The 16,939-nt window shown below is 44.7% G+C and overlaps 1 protein-coding gene across 3 annotated transcripts in view; it reads right to left on the bottom strand.

Annotated features, from left to right (window-relative positions):
• WSCD2 (WSC domain containing 2) overlaps positions 1 to 16,939 on the bottom strand; it is a 180,715-nt gene that overhangs the window by 135,626 nt on the left and 28,150 nt on the right. For 2 of the 3 annotated variants that reach the window (XM_081542965.1, XM_081542966.1), the window contains exon 2: positions 14,875 to 15,165. The gene's annotated coding sequence lies outside the window, so the exon portion shown is untranslated. Of the gene's footprint in view, positions 1 to 12,832; positions 12,932 to 14,874; positions 15,166 to 15,627; positions 15,753 to 16,939 lie in introns of those variants that run through there. The other variant, XM_081542968.1, reaches the window with a different exon arrangement.

The raw sequence follows: 16,939 nt of genomic DNA, 5'->3' as shown, positions 1-16,939 counted from the left end.
GGAAGCCTTGTTTATGAACATGATTAATAATAGACACTGGTGTCCAGAATAAATGGCCAACCTGGTTTTGGCAGTAGAACAACCAAAAATTTCAGCCAGAGGAAATCAAATGGGCAGCGTTGGCCACTGATCATTGGAATTTCAGTGGTCACCGTGTAACATGGGGGCTGTTTTGTTGCTTTCCCTCATGTTGGATACACAGTGCCTATGTGTTCCAGTAGTAAGTCAGGCTTCCTCAGGGAATATGCTGGAGGCTACCTATCAGAACCCCACTGGAAAAAGGCATTCAGTGACCTTCCTAGGACCTTCTTTGACCAAAGACAACTACAGGAAGAGCTTAAACCTTAGTTTCTTCATCGGTGAGGCTGGGAATTTGGAAGACCTGGCTCAACCTTGAGAAACACAGAAGGCAATACTAGGTGGATTATGGGCTCATACGGCCCACAGTCCTGCTATGAGTTTTGGCAATTGTGGGAGTGGTACAGTTTGCTCATAACTCTTTGTCCCTTTTCCACCCTCACTATACCTCATGGTGGGTGGAGTGTATCTTCGTACCCCTTCCTACTGCCTTTCCTAATGGGTTGGACCAGGTGATGTGCTTTGGCCAATGGGATACGTTGAAGTAACTATGGCCAGTTCTGAGCTCAAGACTTAAGTGGTGCTTATGTTTTCACACTCTCCTCTCAAAATTTCTGCTCCCTGGCTGGCCACTAGGTCCCAAAATGAAAGACAAAGGGTGCAGGCTTAAAGCCAAGAGCCATCCTCGTCTGATCTATGGAACTGTAAGAATAAAAAAATAAATACTTTCATAAATCGCACAGCATGTTGGTGTTATTGCATCATTATTACAGCAAAAGATGATTCATATAGAAATATGACTATTATTAATAATAAGAATAGTTGCCAGTAATAGACACTGGGCATTTACTATATGACAGTTTACTTGCCATCATAACATCAGGAATCATCACCCCCATTTTATGGATGAGAATACTGAGGCCCTGAGAATTTAAGGAACTTGGCCAAGGTCACATAACCAGAAAGCTGCAGAGCTGGCATTTGAATGGGCCCAAAGGCAAGACTCTCCCCATCTTCTCTGCCCTCCTAAGTGAATGAGCAACCAGGCAAGTGTAGTTCTTTCAGGGCACAAGACCACTGTTCTGTCATCTGAGCACAGGTGGGAAATGGGAACCTTTTTCTGGAAAGGCTCTCTTCAGAGACCCACTGGAGCTGACCCCAAACTCAAAACTCTTTGGAAGATCTGGAGCCATTCCAGGTGGATGTAACATCATCACCCGGACAGGTCATGCTGCCACGTGAGCATCCTGCAGGGCAGCCAAGAGCAGGCTTGCTCCCTAGCACTGGGGTCAGCACTTAGTTCACGGAAACATTTACTGAGCACCTACTGCCTATCAGATGGAAATGGGATGGCATGAAAAACCTGAGAATCTTTCTAGATAAAGGAAGGAAATACATTTTAAAAACCCTAAGTGTCATAACCCAAACTCTCCTCTGATTTCAAACAAACCCTATTGTATCTGTGGGCACCCTCCTCTCCCGTCAACACTTCACTCATCCTAGACTCAGGCCCATGACAACTGTTTTAATCCAAGCCTTTGCTTAAGTTGTTCCTGCTGCCCTGGGGAGCATTTATTCATCAAATTTCTGTTCATCATTAAAGGACTCAACTCAAAGGTCACCTTCTCTGTGGCCCCTTCCCCTACTCCCTTCTCCAATTCTTTGCCTTCTATGGCAGCCTATCTTGATGGCTGATCTAGATAGAGGTCTGTCTCACAAGCCCATGGGTTTCCCATGGACAAAGACTTGCTCCTTTTCTACCACTTCCTAGCTCAGCATGCAGCATGGTGCCAGGTGCTGAGATGATTCCCACCTATTTGGAGATTATGCCTTTAGTATTGTTTATTACTTATAAATAATAAAGCACTTTTCAGTTTATAAAGAGCTCACCAGTCAGCTCCAGGGTTGAGCCTTAGACCCCCTACTTTGTAGCCCTGTGACTGTGGGAAGTTGCTCACGTCTCTGAGCACCTGCCCAAGAGTACTGTTGGAGGATTCCAGGAGATCGTCCATAGGAAGCAGCCAGTAGAGTGCCTGGGTCTTGCCCAGCACTCAAGAAAGTCAATCTAGTTAGAGGACTGTTGCTCTCACCCTAGATTCTGGGAAAATAGATGATGATTACTCCAGACACCAGGGGTCAGAAAACTTTTTCTCTAAGGGCCAGAAAGTAACTAGTATAGCCCGCGTGGGCCATGTGATACCTGCTGCACTACTCAGCCATGCTTTTGTAATGTGAAAGCAGCCGTAGACAATATGCGAATGAAGGTAAGTGGGTTTATGCCAATACAGTTCTTCAGCTTGGATCTCAGGCTGTATAAGGAATTTTAGGTCTCTCACTGCAAAGGAAGATCTGGGGACAATGGCGGGAACATTCTTGACTCCACAAGTGGAGAAAGAAGTCATAATGCAGCGAAGCCTGGGTTTTGGATGCAGATAGACATGAGTCCTGAACCAAGACTCATCATCTGCTGTGTGTGACTGGGCAACAAATCCCCTCTCTGTTCAAGCCTCAGTTTCCTCATTTATAAAATGGAAATCGTAACAACCCTCATTTCACAGGCTTTGGGGAGGACTCATCCCATCAAGTGCTTGCTCAGCTACCTTGCCAGAATTTGTAAGAATGTCTTCAAAATGCCAAAGGGAGTATTACCTAAACCCTGGGCAGCAGGAAGGGAAAAATTGAAATGGAAAATGCTGACCTTCTATTAGCTTCCAGTACATGGACTTTCTCAGCAAGACCTTGTAAACCGCTTAACTTTCAGCAAGGCCGACATTTGGGGAATGATAAGCTTAGGTGTTGTTTATAGCCAAGAAGCTTTTTTTTAAAGAGGACACTCAGGGTCTCAGCGTGGCAACCCCACACCTGTAATCCCCTCCAAACAGATGCAGGCGGAGGATGGGATGTGGCACCTCTGGGGCCCTAGAGTCCAGCCTTCACCAGGGTCTGGGCACCCCAAGCCCCCTAGAGTGGTGGGAGAGGCAGATGGAAGGCTCACGGGTGGGTATTGTTCTTCTGATGATCCGAAGTGGAGGGAAATGCAGGGGGGGAAAGCCCAGATTGACACTGGCAAGCAAGAGGATTAAAAAAGGATTTAAAAGGGTAAAGAGAAAAGAAGGCTGATCTATTGGATACTTCTGTACCCAGAGCACCAGGTTTTCCCCCTGGTTCCAATAAGCTCTTTCAAAAATTCATGAGGTTTTTGTTTCACCGCTTATTTATTTGGGTCCCCAGGATAAACTCATGAAAAGCTGCTTCTTGTCATGGGTGAGTCCTGGGGGGAAGATATAATTTGTATAGTTCAGGCTAATAAATTACACAGTGTCAACATGCTCAGTCACTTACGCCCCATGGCAAACCCAGGCAGTATTAATAAGGGGTGGCCAGAATAGGAGAGAAAACCTTTCTCCCACTTCATTCTTTCTTTGCTTCCTTCCTTTCCGTTTCTGAAGGGCTTCCCAGTGCCAGGCACTGGGGACATAGGGATGAAAAGGTCACTAGAAGGTCAAAGTCAGGTGGAAGAGAGGATGCTTTAATGGAGAGTTGTGAGGCAGTGGACAGTGGTGGTGTCCATTGAGTGTCAGGCGGTGGACACTCAAACAGGGGCAGCGAAGGCATCCTTAGGGAGCATCTGCTGTATCCTGACAGGTGCACTGGATTCAGGAGAAGAGCAGATGGATGCTCCAGAACAAACCCTACCCCATGCCTTCCATGCCCCCATTTCAATTGGGTCCATAAGCGCCTAGAGAGAGCTGGCCCTAAAAGTTGTGTGTGTATGTGTGTGTATGTGTGTGTGTGTGTGTGCATGCATACACATGCTCAGTCACTCAGAGCTCAGGGTATGAACTCAGGGCAGGAAACTTGTCTTTGCCTCTGGATTTCCACACAATTCCTGGCCCAGACTAGGTGACGAGCAAATGTTGACCCAACAGAAACATGAATATACCAGTTACATTTAACACCATTCATCGACCTCTCAGCCATCACAGACTTTGGGATAAGTAGATAGAAGGATACCCTTGCCCAGACAATGGTCCAGAAAACAAAGGAATGAGAAACTATTAACAGTGATGATAGTAGCTAATATTTGTTGTTTAGTCACTAAGTCATGTCCAAATCTTTTGCGACCCCACGGGCTGTAGCCTTCCAGGCTCCTCTGTCCATGAGATTTTCCAGGAGATTGCTATCTCCTCCTCCAGGGGATCTTCCTGACCCGGGGATTAAACTCGTGTCTCCTGCATAGGCAGGCAGATTCTTTACCGCTGAGCCACCTGAGAAGCCCCCAAAGTTCATACTTTTACCTATAAAGATGAGAAAAATTAGAAACTACCTGATATCCAATGATAGGGGACCAGTTATGCAAATTTGGTTACTTAGTGGCAGATTATGCAGCCATTAAAGTAATAAGGATGAAGATTGCATAGCAACATGGGAAAAATGCTTACAAAATAACATCGGGAATGGAAGGTAAGGACCACGTTTTACCAAATGAGAAGATAAGAGAAATCTCACAAGCACCTGGTTGCCCAGGAGAGCTGAATCTGGAGAGAGAGTGTGCTGGTGACTGGCTTGAATGGCTACCTCTCTACTGGATTGGACACTTGAAGAGCAGGGACTATGATGTCCGTAACTACAGGTCAATATCCACCCATCCATCTATCTATCAATCACCATCTCCTAGCCCCATGGCGGGGACATAATAACTGTAAAAGAGAAGAAAGGATGTCCATGCCACCTCACCCCTGTATGCTAGACAAAGCATAGTATCCTGCACACAGAGGCTGAAAGATCAATACTGAAAGATGGAAGGAGGGCTGGATGAACAAGGATGGAAAATGGGGAGTGAAAGAGAAAAAAAAAAAGGAAGAATAAAAGAGGGTGAAAAAGAAAGGGAAGAAAGAAAAGGATGATTTTGCCTTGGTTTAACTCAGCTGCATATATTCAAGAAGACAGCCTCTGCTAGGATCCATCTGGAATCCTACACTTCAGACAACTATTAAAAACGCCCTGGAAAAGCTGTTGTTTTTGGTGGACCCAGAGCCAGCGCTCCTGGAAGCCGCAGCCTGTGGACTCCCTGGGACAGCCTTGTCCCAAGGCAGCCTCTTGCCAACAAGCCTAGGGCAGAAGAATGGAGGTCTGTCCCCTCTCAGTGAGCCTCCAAGCTGTGACCAGTCTCAGGCTGCCGGTTCCCAAGGCAAAGCTGGATCCATGTCTGGCAGGAGTAGTAGTGCTTAGTCGCTCAGTTGTGTCCGATTCTTTTCGACCCCATGAGCTGTAACCTGCCAGGCTCCTCTGTCCATGAAATTTCCCAGGCAAGAATACTAGGGTGGGTTACCGTTCCCTTCTCCAGGGGATCTTCCAGACCCAGGGATTGAACCCGGGTCTCCTGAATTACTGTCAGATTCTTTACTATCTGAGCCACGAGGGAAGCCCACATCTGGAGGCACCGACTGAAAGCAGGGATTTTACTAAAGGTTTGTTTCGTGGGGGTCAGAGGAAGGAGATTACAAAGTGTATCTGGGAATGGAACATCCTAAAAAATCCCCTTCAAGCAAGTCTTCCCCAGATTTCCATTTCTTTTGGCAGCTGCCAATCCTCTCCCTTCTCCCTGCCAGCATTCTCCGGTCTAGCTCTTTCATGTCTGCACCTTGCTTCTTCAAACCCCTCAGCTTGCACACCCAGCAATAAACACCAAAGCCAGCTAGTAGCTATGCCCACCCTTCCCTGGCTTCTCCAACCTGTTCCCCATTTCTTCCCCTGGAGCCTGAAGTTCCTCACACGTTATTTCCATCAAGCATCATGTTGGAACATGGTTAGTGACTCTTTGGTGAACAAGATGGGTTCTAAATTCCAACTTAATCTTTGCAAGCTGGGTAACCCCAGACAAGCCACTTCATCCCTCTAGATCTGTTTTTCTACTGAAATGAGCTCAGTATGAGCACATACCCACCAAGATTGCTGAATTTTATTTATATATTTATTTATTTTTAGAATTATTTACTTATTTATTTTTGGCTGCACTGCACAGCATGCGGGACCTTAGTTCCCTGACCAGTGATCAAACCCATGCCCCCTGCCTTGAAAGGCAGAGTGTTAACCTCTGGACTACCGGGGAAGTCCCTGCTGAATTTTAAATGAGATGATTCAGGCAAAATGCTGGTCTGTGGAGCGTGCAGTAATTGTCAGCCATCAGTATTAATTATCCACTGGGAATTTCTGTGCGGTCAGTAGGGCAAGGATGATGATTTCTGTTTTGAAATGAACCTACCAAGAACCAGAGTGGTGAATTGATTTGCTCATGGTTGCACAGGACAAGCAGCCAAGGCAGAGGTTATATTCTGTTCCTTGAGTCCAGAGCCTTGGGACTTCAGCCCCAGGTCCTTCAGGTCTAATGCTGAGAAGGCCGGTACTGGTGAGTGTGCGCCCCCACAGCTTGGATGCTGTTTTAAGTGTCTGAGGAGAAGAGATTCTCCTTCCTGGCTTCAGTTTTCAGAGCCTCACCATTAAATTATGATAATGCATGACCCGGGGCTGTGCTGCCTGCTAGCCCCTGACAATTGAATTCCTTCCAGGCTCGATTCCAGGGAGCCCATTGTGCTGTTCTCAGCAGAGTCTGGAGTGACCTCTTCTGTAGCCTCAGCTTGAAACAGGAAATTTGGTGTCCATAGGAGCCATTTCTCACAGCGGCCACTCAGGGACTTCCCATATCGTTTCCAGTTTGGTGCACGGTGCCCCTCTTCGAAGTGTGGTCATCAATACCTTGAAGCCCAGAATTCAAAGGCCGCCTGCTACCGGACACCTAGCTAGCTGCCAGGATTCCCTCTCCACCCCGTCATCGTTACACTTGGCACTACTTCACAGTAGAGTGAATCAGACAGACGCTGGTTCAAAATCGAGGTGTGACACTTACTGAGTGAAGCTTCCTAAAAATCCCCTTCAAGCATCTCTGTCTTCCCCAGATTTCCGTCTCCTTTGGCAGCGGCCACACCTCTCCCTTCTCCCTCTTGGCCAGCTTTCTCGGTCAAGCTTGTCTCTCTGCACCTCGTTTCTCCCAACACCCTCAGCTTGCACACCCAGCAAAACAAACCCAGTGAATTTGAGAAAGTTAATTAGCCCCTCTCAGTCTCTATTTCTTCCTATGTAAAATGGGTATGTGGATAATGGAAAGCAGACCAATAATACTTCATAAGACGGTGGTAATTCAGTGATTTTGTATCAGTTAGCTACATCTGCAATTATGCTGTGTAACAAACCATAGGGCCTTAGTGGCACATGACAGTCAGCAATCCACAGAAGAAATAAAGTAGCCACCACATAAAAGAGAAGGCATTAGTAAATAAAGAAAGTCAAAGAAAAACCAAGATATCATTTTTCACCTGTACCTAACTGGCAATTTTAAAACAAGATATACTTTACTTTGTAGAACAGTTTTTAGATCAAGAGACTGAGAAGAGAATACAAAGAATTATCACTTTTAAGGCCATCTTACCTTAATATGGCATATTTCTTATAACTGATAAGTTCATCGGTTTCTGATGAACTGGTATCAGTACATAATCATTAACTAGAGTCTGTATTTTATTTAAATTTCTTTAGTTTTCCCCTCATGTCCTTTCTTGAGAGGTTTCAGAATCCTATCCAAGACAGCACATGACATTTAGCCATTATGTCTCCTTTACACTTTCTTCCTTTTTGATGACTTTGACAGTTTTGAGGAATATTGGGTCAGGTGTTTTATAGAATGTTTCTCTAAAATGATATTTTTTCCATGAATTGGCTGGGGATAGGCGTTTTGGGGAGGAGGACCAGAGAGATAAAATGCAATTTTGATCTTATCATATCAAGAGTACATAGCTTTGGGACTTCCCTGGTGATCCAGTGGTTAAGAATCTACTGCAATTCAGGGGACACAGGTTCAATCCCTGGTTGAGGAACTAAGATTTCACATGTCGTGGAGCAACTGAGTCCTCAGACCACAACTAGAGAGTCTGTAGGCTGCAAGGAAAGATCCCACATGCCGCAACTAAGGCCCGACACAGCCAAATAAAATTTTTTTTTTTTTTAGAAAAAGAATGCATACCATTAACATGACATATGAAAGTCAATGCTGGCCTTGACCCCCTGGCTGAGGCAGCGTTTGTTGGATTTTTCCACCATCAAGTTATGTTTTTCCCCCTTTCTAGACTGCATACTTTGGAAGGAATTACATGCGCAGCCCTATTTGTATGAATTATTTGGAATTCTTCTGGGCATTTGTCTCTTACCTCTCATCTATTAAGTCATTCAATCATTTATTTATGTCAGTATGGACTCATAGCTATTTATTTTATACTTTGAGTTCTAATCCATTACTTCTTTTTCTTACTCAAATTGTTCCAGCATTGGCTCTTTCCAGTTGGCCCCTGTGCTCCTTTGATGAACTATCAATTTTGGTTTGGAGCACATCCTTACAATTAGGCAGCATAAGATGCTCCAGACTCACTTTGGATATTTACTGCCTCAGACACCGAGTCAGTTATCTCTCCAATCATCCCTGGTTCTTTTTATTGAAGAATGATGTTATAAACCTAGATCCAGGTGGTACTCAGGGGTCATTGATTATCTGCCCTCTCAGCTGGCAGAGCAAGAAAATGTATGTGAGTATACTAACCTACGTATATACATACATGTAAACATATTTCTATATGGAACCATCTGTCTCTGTATTAAGAATTCATACTGATGTCTCCAGCTCCAATCCATTACTACATGCCATCCCCTAGCCTCCTACTCCTGCTTGTCTATAAACCCCTCTTCTAACAGTGACAAGCTTGGCTCCCACTGTGCTCCATCCATTCACATAATGCTTCAGTTCCAGGAGACATGCACAGAAGTGGTAGAATTGCTCACCCGTACCCCATGGAAAACAACTTTATCAACTGCAGCTCCGTGGCGTGCTCATGTGCGGTGCCTCTTGTCCTTAATCTTACAGACTCTGATCATCCCCAAAGTTCCTTAGGTCAGCGTTTTTTTCCTCCCACCCACTTCAGTGTGCTTGTTTCATACATTCCTAATACAGTTATATTTTTCATCCCAGTCTCCATCCTTTCCTGGGAGCCCTAGTCTCCCAAATGATTTTTTTAATTGCATTCATTAAGGTTCACTCTTTGCCTTTGAAAATTCTGTGTGTTTTGACAAAGGCATGCTATCTTGTATCCATGGTCACAGAGTAATGCACAATACTTTTACCGCTCTAAAAATCCGCTGTGCTCCACCCCTTCACCCCTCTACCCCTTCCCTAAACCCCTAGCGTCCACTGCTCATTTTGCCATTGCTATAGTGTTGCCTTTCTCAGGATGGGCAGGGTGACATTTTTAAGTGCTACTACAGTCACATCTCATTTGATCACTTTTATGCACCTCACAGATAGTGTTGTTTTTTTTTAATTAAAGGTTTGTGGCAATCCTTTGTCCAACAAGTCTACTGGGGCCACTTTTTCCAACAGCATTTATTCACTTTATATTTCTGCATTGCGTTTTGGTAATTCTCACAATATTTCAAACATTTTCATTATTGTGTCTGTTGTGATAATCTGTGATCAGTGATCTTTGATGTCACCACTGTAGCTGTTTGGTGCACCCCAAACCGTGCCCACATATATGTTGTGTGTGTTCGGTCTGCTCCACTTTCCAGCCATTCTCCCATCTTGTAGCCTCTCTTTGGGCCTCCCTGTCCCTTAAGACACACCAATACTGAAATCAGGCCAGTCAGCAGTCCTACAATGGCCTCTAAGTGTTCAAGTGGAAGGAAGAGCTGAATGTCTCTCACTTTAAATCAAAAACTGGAAATGACTAAGCTTAGTGAAGGAGGCATATCAAAAGCCAGGAAGCTAGGCTCTTGCACCAAACAGCTGAGGTGTGAATGTAAAGAGAAAGTTCTTGAAGGAAATTAAGCATGATAAGAATGACAAAATAGCGAAAAGGCCTTATTGCTGATATTTGGTGCTCTGGATAGACGAGCAAACCGACTATAACATTCCCTAAAGACAAAGCCTAATCTCCAAGCAAGGGACTCCCAGGGGGTGCAGCTGTTAGAGAATCTGCCAGCCACAGGAGTCCGATCCCTGGGTCAGGAAGATCCCCTGGAGAAGGAAATGGCAACCCATTCCAGTATTCTTTCCTGGAAAAATTCCCTTGGACAGAGGATCCTGGTGGGCTTCAGTCCACGTGGTTGTAAGGAGTCAGACATGACTGAGCACGGCACACGCATGCAATCCAGAGCAAGCGCCGAACTCTCTTCAGTTTTATGAGGCTAGAGAGGTGAGCAAGCCACAGAAGAAAAGCTTGAAGCTAGCAAAGGTTGGTTCATGAAGTTTAAGGAAAGAAAGCCTTCTCTATAAGATAAAAGTGCAAGGTCCAACTCAATACATGACCACCCAGCATTTGTAAATGCATTCTTATAACACCTGTCTTCTCAGGATGTGGAGGCAGGTATCATGAATCATTTAGCTTTCTATCATCAGCTCCCAAGGTGGTGAAGTTGGTAAAGAATCAACCTGCCAATGCAGGAGACGCAGGTTCAATCCTTGGGTCAGGAAGATCCCCTGGAGAAGGAAATGGCAACCCACTCCAGTATTCTTGCCTGAAAAATCCCAAGAACAGAGGAGCCTGGTGGGCTACAGTCCATGGGGTGGCAAAGAGTCAGCACAACTGAGCGAGTGAGTGACCACCAATCCTAGCATAGGGTCAGCTTATGGTAATCATGAATTGCATTTGCTGAATGAATGAACTGCAAATGAAGTAAGTCAGACAGAGACAGAGAAATATCATATGATATTGCTTATATGTGGAATCAAAAAAAAAATCATACAAATTAACTTATTTACAAAATAGAAACAGACTCATAGACTTAAAGAATGAACTTATGGCCAGGGGAAAGGGAGGGATAGATTGGGAGTTTGGGATGGACAGGTACACACTGCTATATTTAGAATGGATAACCAACAAGGACCCACTGCAAAGCACAGAACTCTGCTCAAGGTTACATAATAACATAATTGGGAGAAGAATTTGAAAAAGAATAGATACATATATATGAATAACTGAACCACTCTGCTGTATACCCCAAACTAACACAACATTGTTAATCAACTATACTCCACTATAGAATAATAAAAAATAATAATAAAAGTGCAAGGTGAAGCAGCGAGTATTGATGTAGAAGCTGTAGCAAGTTATCCAGAAAATTTAGCTAAGATAATCAATGAAGGTAGCTATACTAAGCAACAGATTTTCACTCCCTGGGATCAAAGGCGAATCAGACATGGATCTGGCCAAGTTCAGGAAGGGATGTAATATGGATATCATAGGCATAGCTTGCCTTCATACCAGGCAGACAATAAAACACAACATTAGACAGAAGTTCAGAAAGCAGAGCATTCACTTCTAGTGGGGCTTGGAGTCCTAGGGAAGATTTGGGAACTTGATGCCAACGTGGTGTCCAGGAAACAGAACAAATAAGCTGCTTTGAGGGCGAAAACATGGGGATGGAGAAAAAGAAGCAGCAGTCCTATGAATGTGAGGTTAGTTTTCTGATATCATTTTATTCTACTTTTCATAATAGAATTAGCTTATCATTTTTATGACTCAGAAAGGATGTCATGCTAGTAAAAAAAAGAAAAGAAATAGCTGCACATATTCCAGTGTAGAGTTGAAGTCTAATTTACTCAGCCAGTCTCACTGGCTGGATTTAGGGGTCATTTGCAAGTTTTCACTACTATAATGGACTGTACAATGAATATATATATTTGTATTGGTCCAATTTTTGCCTCAGGATGAATTCCTAGGAGTGAAATAACTGGACCAAAGAGTATGTACATTTCAAGGTTTTCCCTGTATACTGCAAGATTTTCCTATATGGGCCAATTTATACACCAAGGCATGAGTGGTCATGAGTTCATAATGGCCTAATTACATATATAATTATGATTCATCTGCTTGCTCCATGGAACAATGGCATAGATGATGTAAACTTGTTTGTTACGATTCTCCTTCATCTCCCTGCCTCCACTGATCTCAGGGTAAAAACCTCAAAAGTCCCCCACATGCCACACATCTGGAAATGGCCCTGGATTCTTGAGTCTTTCACCATGACAACTTGAAAGCAGACAGCTTATCAGTCCAGCCTAGAAGCAGCATTTTTGTCTCTTTCAGGTCAAGTGCTGAAAACCTGGGCTGGGGTTGAGAGGGCCAGTGTTGTGATGGAGGGAAGTCCTGCCCATTAAGAAGAGTATTTTATTCATGCCTCTGATGTGTACTGGCATTTCTGCAGCCGTGTCTATGTCTTCCCCTCACCCAGCTCAGTTAGGGCCCCCCCAAGATGGAGCTCTGTTCTAGGCGTCCTTGTCACTCGGCACACATACATCACACCCCAGCTATCTGTGAGCTGACGTTTCCATAATTGGGGGTGGCAGGATAGTAGGAAACCCTGGGAGCTTGTGGGAAGAGGCTTGGGGTGGCATTTAACAAAGAATGTGCATACAATTTCTAGCTCCAAGCCTCCCTATGCTTTCGGTAAACCAGACTCCTTAAAGAGGAAAAGTGAAGCACAGAGAAGGGGAGACATGTGTCTGGGGGTCACACAGCAAATCACCCTGTCTAACAGCCTTACAACTGCAAGTCCTGTCAGAGCTGGTTGCCTCCCCCACGGCAAAACCCTGGTTCTAAATCTGAGCACGCTATGCGTCTCATACAGAAGGTTGTTTATGATGTTACATTACCGGGCTTTTAAAAGTCCAGATGGTTCCAGTTGTGAGGGTCGATGGGCCATACAACCATCATCCTCAGAACTCAAGCCTCTCTCGTGGTAATGATGTAATCTGTTTGGAGAAAAAGTCCCCGGCCCCAGGCTGTCACCAGAGCAGTCACTCTCACAGAGGCCCAGCCAGGGTAGGGAGGATTTGCGGTGATTCTGTGCAGAGTAACTTTCCTTACATCTTCTCTTTCTCCAGCACAGAAAGGGCCTGATGCGCTCAAGGACAGTGGGTGTCAGACTTCTGCATGCCTCCTTCTTCCCAAGCAGAGTTGCAATCCACACCCTCCCGTCCCCTCTAAGCCCTGGCACAGGATGTTTATGCCGCCAGGAATACCTTCCCCTCCTTTCAGCCTCAACACTGCCTTAGGACTACGGGTGCAAATCTTGCCTCTGAAGTTTTCTAACTCTCTGACTCAGGACAAACCACTTCATCTGCCTGAGAATTTATTTCCTCATCTGTCAAATGGCGTCAGTAATCAATCCAACATCCCAGGATTGTTATAATACAACGATGAAGCAAAGTAATCCTTGTGGGCTGCAGTTGAGGACATTTTGGTTTTAACAAAAACCAACTGAGATCAGCCAAAGCTACACCAAGGAGGGTGAGGATTTACTCAAAATGGGCATAAATCCAATCTTAAACTTTGGGTGCAAAAAAGTCACGGCGTATTTACACTTCCAGTTGATCCCTCAAGAGCCCTCCGAACAGGAAATCCAACCTCTTCCTCTTAAAAGTCCTACCTGCACTCTCACCCCGTGATGACCCTTCTCTGGTGGTTCATGGGACGGGGCACCCACAGGGAGCAGCTTCTGCAGCAGTGAGTGAAGGCTGGAGTCCCTATGGGGCACTGCGGCTGGTGGACTTAGATAACCGGGGGGATGTGCGGATGGTTCCGACACGGCAGCAATGCTATGGGTCCAGACTCTTGCGCTGACCTGTGGCCCCCCCGCCCCGCCCCAGGTATCGAACCTGTCCCCAAATCAGAGTGTCCCCAGTCACATTCCACTTCCCAAGAACCAAACACGTTTGTCTTCTTTATCAGTGTGTGGCCAGCATCCAGAACATGGGCCTAGCACATAGTAGCCACTGTATGTTGAACAGATGGATGGATGGATGCAAATGATGAATACAGGGAATAATGACTGAATGGACGGGTGGATGGTGAGGATGGCAGGGTGGGAAGAAGGAAAGCTAGGATGATGGAAAGAAAGCAGGAAGGGAAGATGAACAGATGGATAGATGTGTAAACAGATGGATATATGGATGAATAAATGGATGGAAGGATGGCGAGAATGGCAAGAAGAGAAGGAAAAAAAGAAGGGATGATGGAGTGAAGGAAGGGAGAGAGGGAGGTAAGAAAAATGGATGGATGGATGAATAGATGGACAGACAAATCATGGTGTGAAATATCAGTCCCGAGCTCATGGTTAAGAAAATATTGTAAGTGAGTATCTTTGGTAATTTAGCATTTTTAGAATAGCTAGATATATCATCTTTTTAAGAGAAAAAGCAAATCCATATATTACGATCAGAGTCTAAGAGCCTGCTGATTCTGCATGAATGCACCACCTTCACACTGCATTATGTAATGACCACAATTACACACGTAAATATCTTTTATAAGACACCTGTCTCTAACTACAGTGTTGTGATTTCTTTTGATGCCCTGGGGAAAGAACTGGGTCCAAAGTCATTGGAAAGGGAGTGAGAGCAAATGTGTATACTGAGGGTCCACTCAGTGTCAAGGTGTTTTATGAAAACGTTACCCTGTCGGATCCTCTCACCTCTGCACAGAGGGTAATTCCATGCCCATGTTTCAGGGAAGAGAACTGAGAGGCAATGAGATTATAGGTCCCGCCTGAGACCACAAGGCAGAGCTGGCTTGGAATTCAGCTCTGATCAGTCCCCAACTCTTGCTGATGCCACTTCCCACCACGACATTTCTGGGAAGAGGGCTTTATGGAAAGGAGGGAATGGGGTGCCCACTGCTCAAGGCTTGTGCTTACCTATGTTAGCTCATTAATCTCCCAGCAATTCCTAAATGAAGGGGCTGTTATTATCCCCATCTGGCAGGTGAAAACAACTTGAATTTCACAGCTGAATGCCACTTCTGAGGTTGTTGATAATCCTTAGGAAGGTGTTTTTTTCAAGGTCAACTGGATTTCATGGCAATATGGCCCCAGCAAAGGCAGACAATGGACTTGGGGTTTCACGGACTTGCTCAGTGCCCTAAATTCCTTCATTACACTCTTCGTGGAGTCACAGCGTTTTGACTCTGGTTAAAATGCAAATCATACCTGGAAGGGATAACACAGAAAGCCATTATCAGCCTGGAATAAAGCCAGGCCACATTTGTGTCCAAATTTCATGCTTAATACCTTTGGGTTTCTTTCTAATAACTCAAAAAAATATTTTGCTAGTAATCGGACACAACTGAGTGACTGAACTATAGAAATTTAGGAAATGCAGAGGTAAAAAAAAAATTTATATATATATAGTATTGCCCGAAATCTCCCTGAGGCAACCATTTCTTCTCGCTATATCCAGTAGCAGTTTTTACATGCTGCTCTGGGAACCCACGGAGAAGACAATGGCATCCCACTCCAGTATTCTTGCCTGGAAAATCCCATGGACGGAGGAGCCTGGTGGGCTACAGTCCATGGGGTCGCTAAGAGTCGGATACGACTGAGCGACTTCACTTTCACTTTTCCCTTTCATGCACTGGAGAAGGAAATGGCAACCCACTCCAGTATTCTTGCCTGGAGAATCCCAGGGACAGTGGAGCCTGGTGGGCTGCCGTCTATGGGGTCGCACAGAGTCGGACACGACTGAAGCGACTTAGCAGCAGCTGGGAACCCATACATGCCCCACTCTCCACACAACTAATTAAGGGACTAACTCTATCCCCTGGCAGCATGGGAAGAGCATGTGACCCAGAAATGGCCAATCAGAGCCTGCCAGCCCTGGTCACAGTGATTGGTTCGGTGAAAAGAACACAGCCAAGTCCAGCCAATTAGAGCACTGCCCAGAACTTTCCCAAGAATCATTAGAAAGGAGGCTTTTTTCTCCCGGTCCTAAGCTGCAAAGCAGGCTGAGAGCAGAGTGGCTGTTCTTGCCCCAGTCTGTGGAGAGCTTACCCCAGAAGGAAGCCAGGGGAGAGGCTCTCAGAAGTATGTGGAGAGAGAAATTTCTAACACTATCTGGGCACCTGCATCCAACCATATCTGAGACCAACGCTTTCAGAGATATTTTTTTTCAGTTATTAAATTAAACCATATGCAATTGCCAATATTTTACAATTTTTGACTTAAAAAGGACAATTTCATATCCTTTGACTTAATACATGAGACCACAAATTCCCTTTCCTGCTTAAATGAGTTTAAATTGAGTTTCTGACTCCTGCAATTGGAAGAGTCCTGCCCAATACACCCATCATCCCAGAAATTCAACTTTCACATTTTGGTGTGTCCCCTCCCATATTTATTTCTCTCAGGGTATATGTTTGTATAATATAACATAAATATAATGCCATAAATTTATGATAGTTTAATTTAACTCATTATCTGTGTAATTGTTCAATATCTGCTTTCCCCCCGTGGAATGTTTCAGGAGAACATGTTTTATTACAGCCAAACGGTGTCAGAACCATAATAAGTGCTCAATAAATATTTGCCGGCTACACCAATACACGTATATACTAAAAAACAGAATCCAGTATGAGAAAATGATTTCAGGAAAAGACAGTATGCAGCCAGGCATACGGCTACCCTATAAAAGTGAGATATAGGGTCCCATTAGAGGAGGGCCCAGATGCACAGCAAACAATGAAAATCTAGCACCTGCATTAAAATATAAATGGGAAGCTAGCTAAACCTGGCAGGTTAGATAGAAGACTGGTATTTGCTGAAGGAAATGTGTTGTTCAACTCATCAGCCTTTTAAAGAAGCTGGCAGGGGTCCAGGATGAAGAGGAGCACAGAAAAGAAATCCAACAGCAAGATTCACGGTTTGAAATCCATAAAAAGAGGTTCGGCACTTTTTAAAAAATGAATCTTCTGAGTGTGCCTTGTGC

Source organism: Giraffa tippelskirchi, chromosome 11 (assembly GCF_054371585.1).
Source record: "Giraffa tippelskirchi isolate mGirTip1 chromosome 11, T2T-mGirTip1v1.2.pri, whole genome shotgun sequence".
In the NCBI taxonomy this organism is placed as follows: domain Eukaryota; kingdom Metazoa; phylum Chordata; class Mammalia; order Artiodactyla; family Giraffidae; genus Giraffa; species Giraffa tippelskirchi.
The sequence above is the reverse complement of the archived record's forward strand: the minus strand, read 5'-3'. Positions and strand labels throughout refer to the sequence as shown.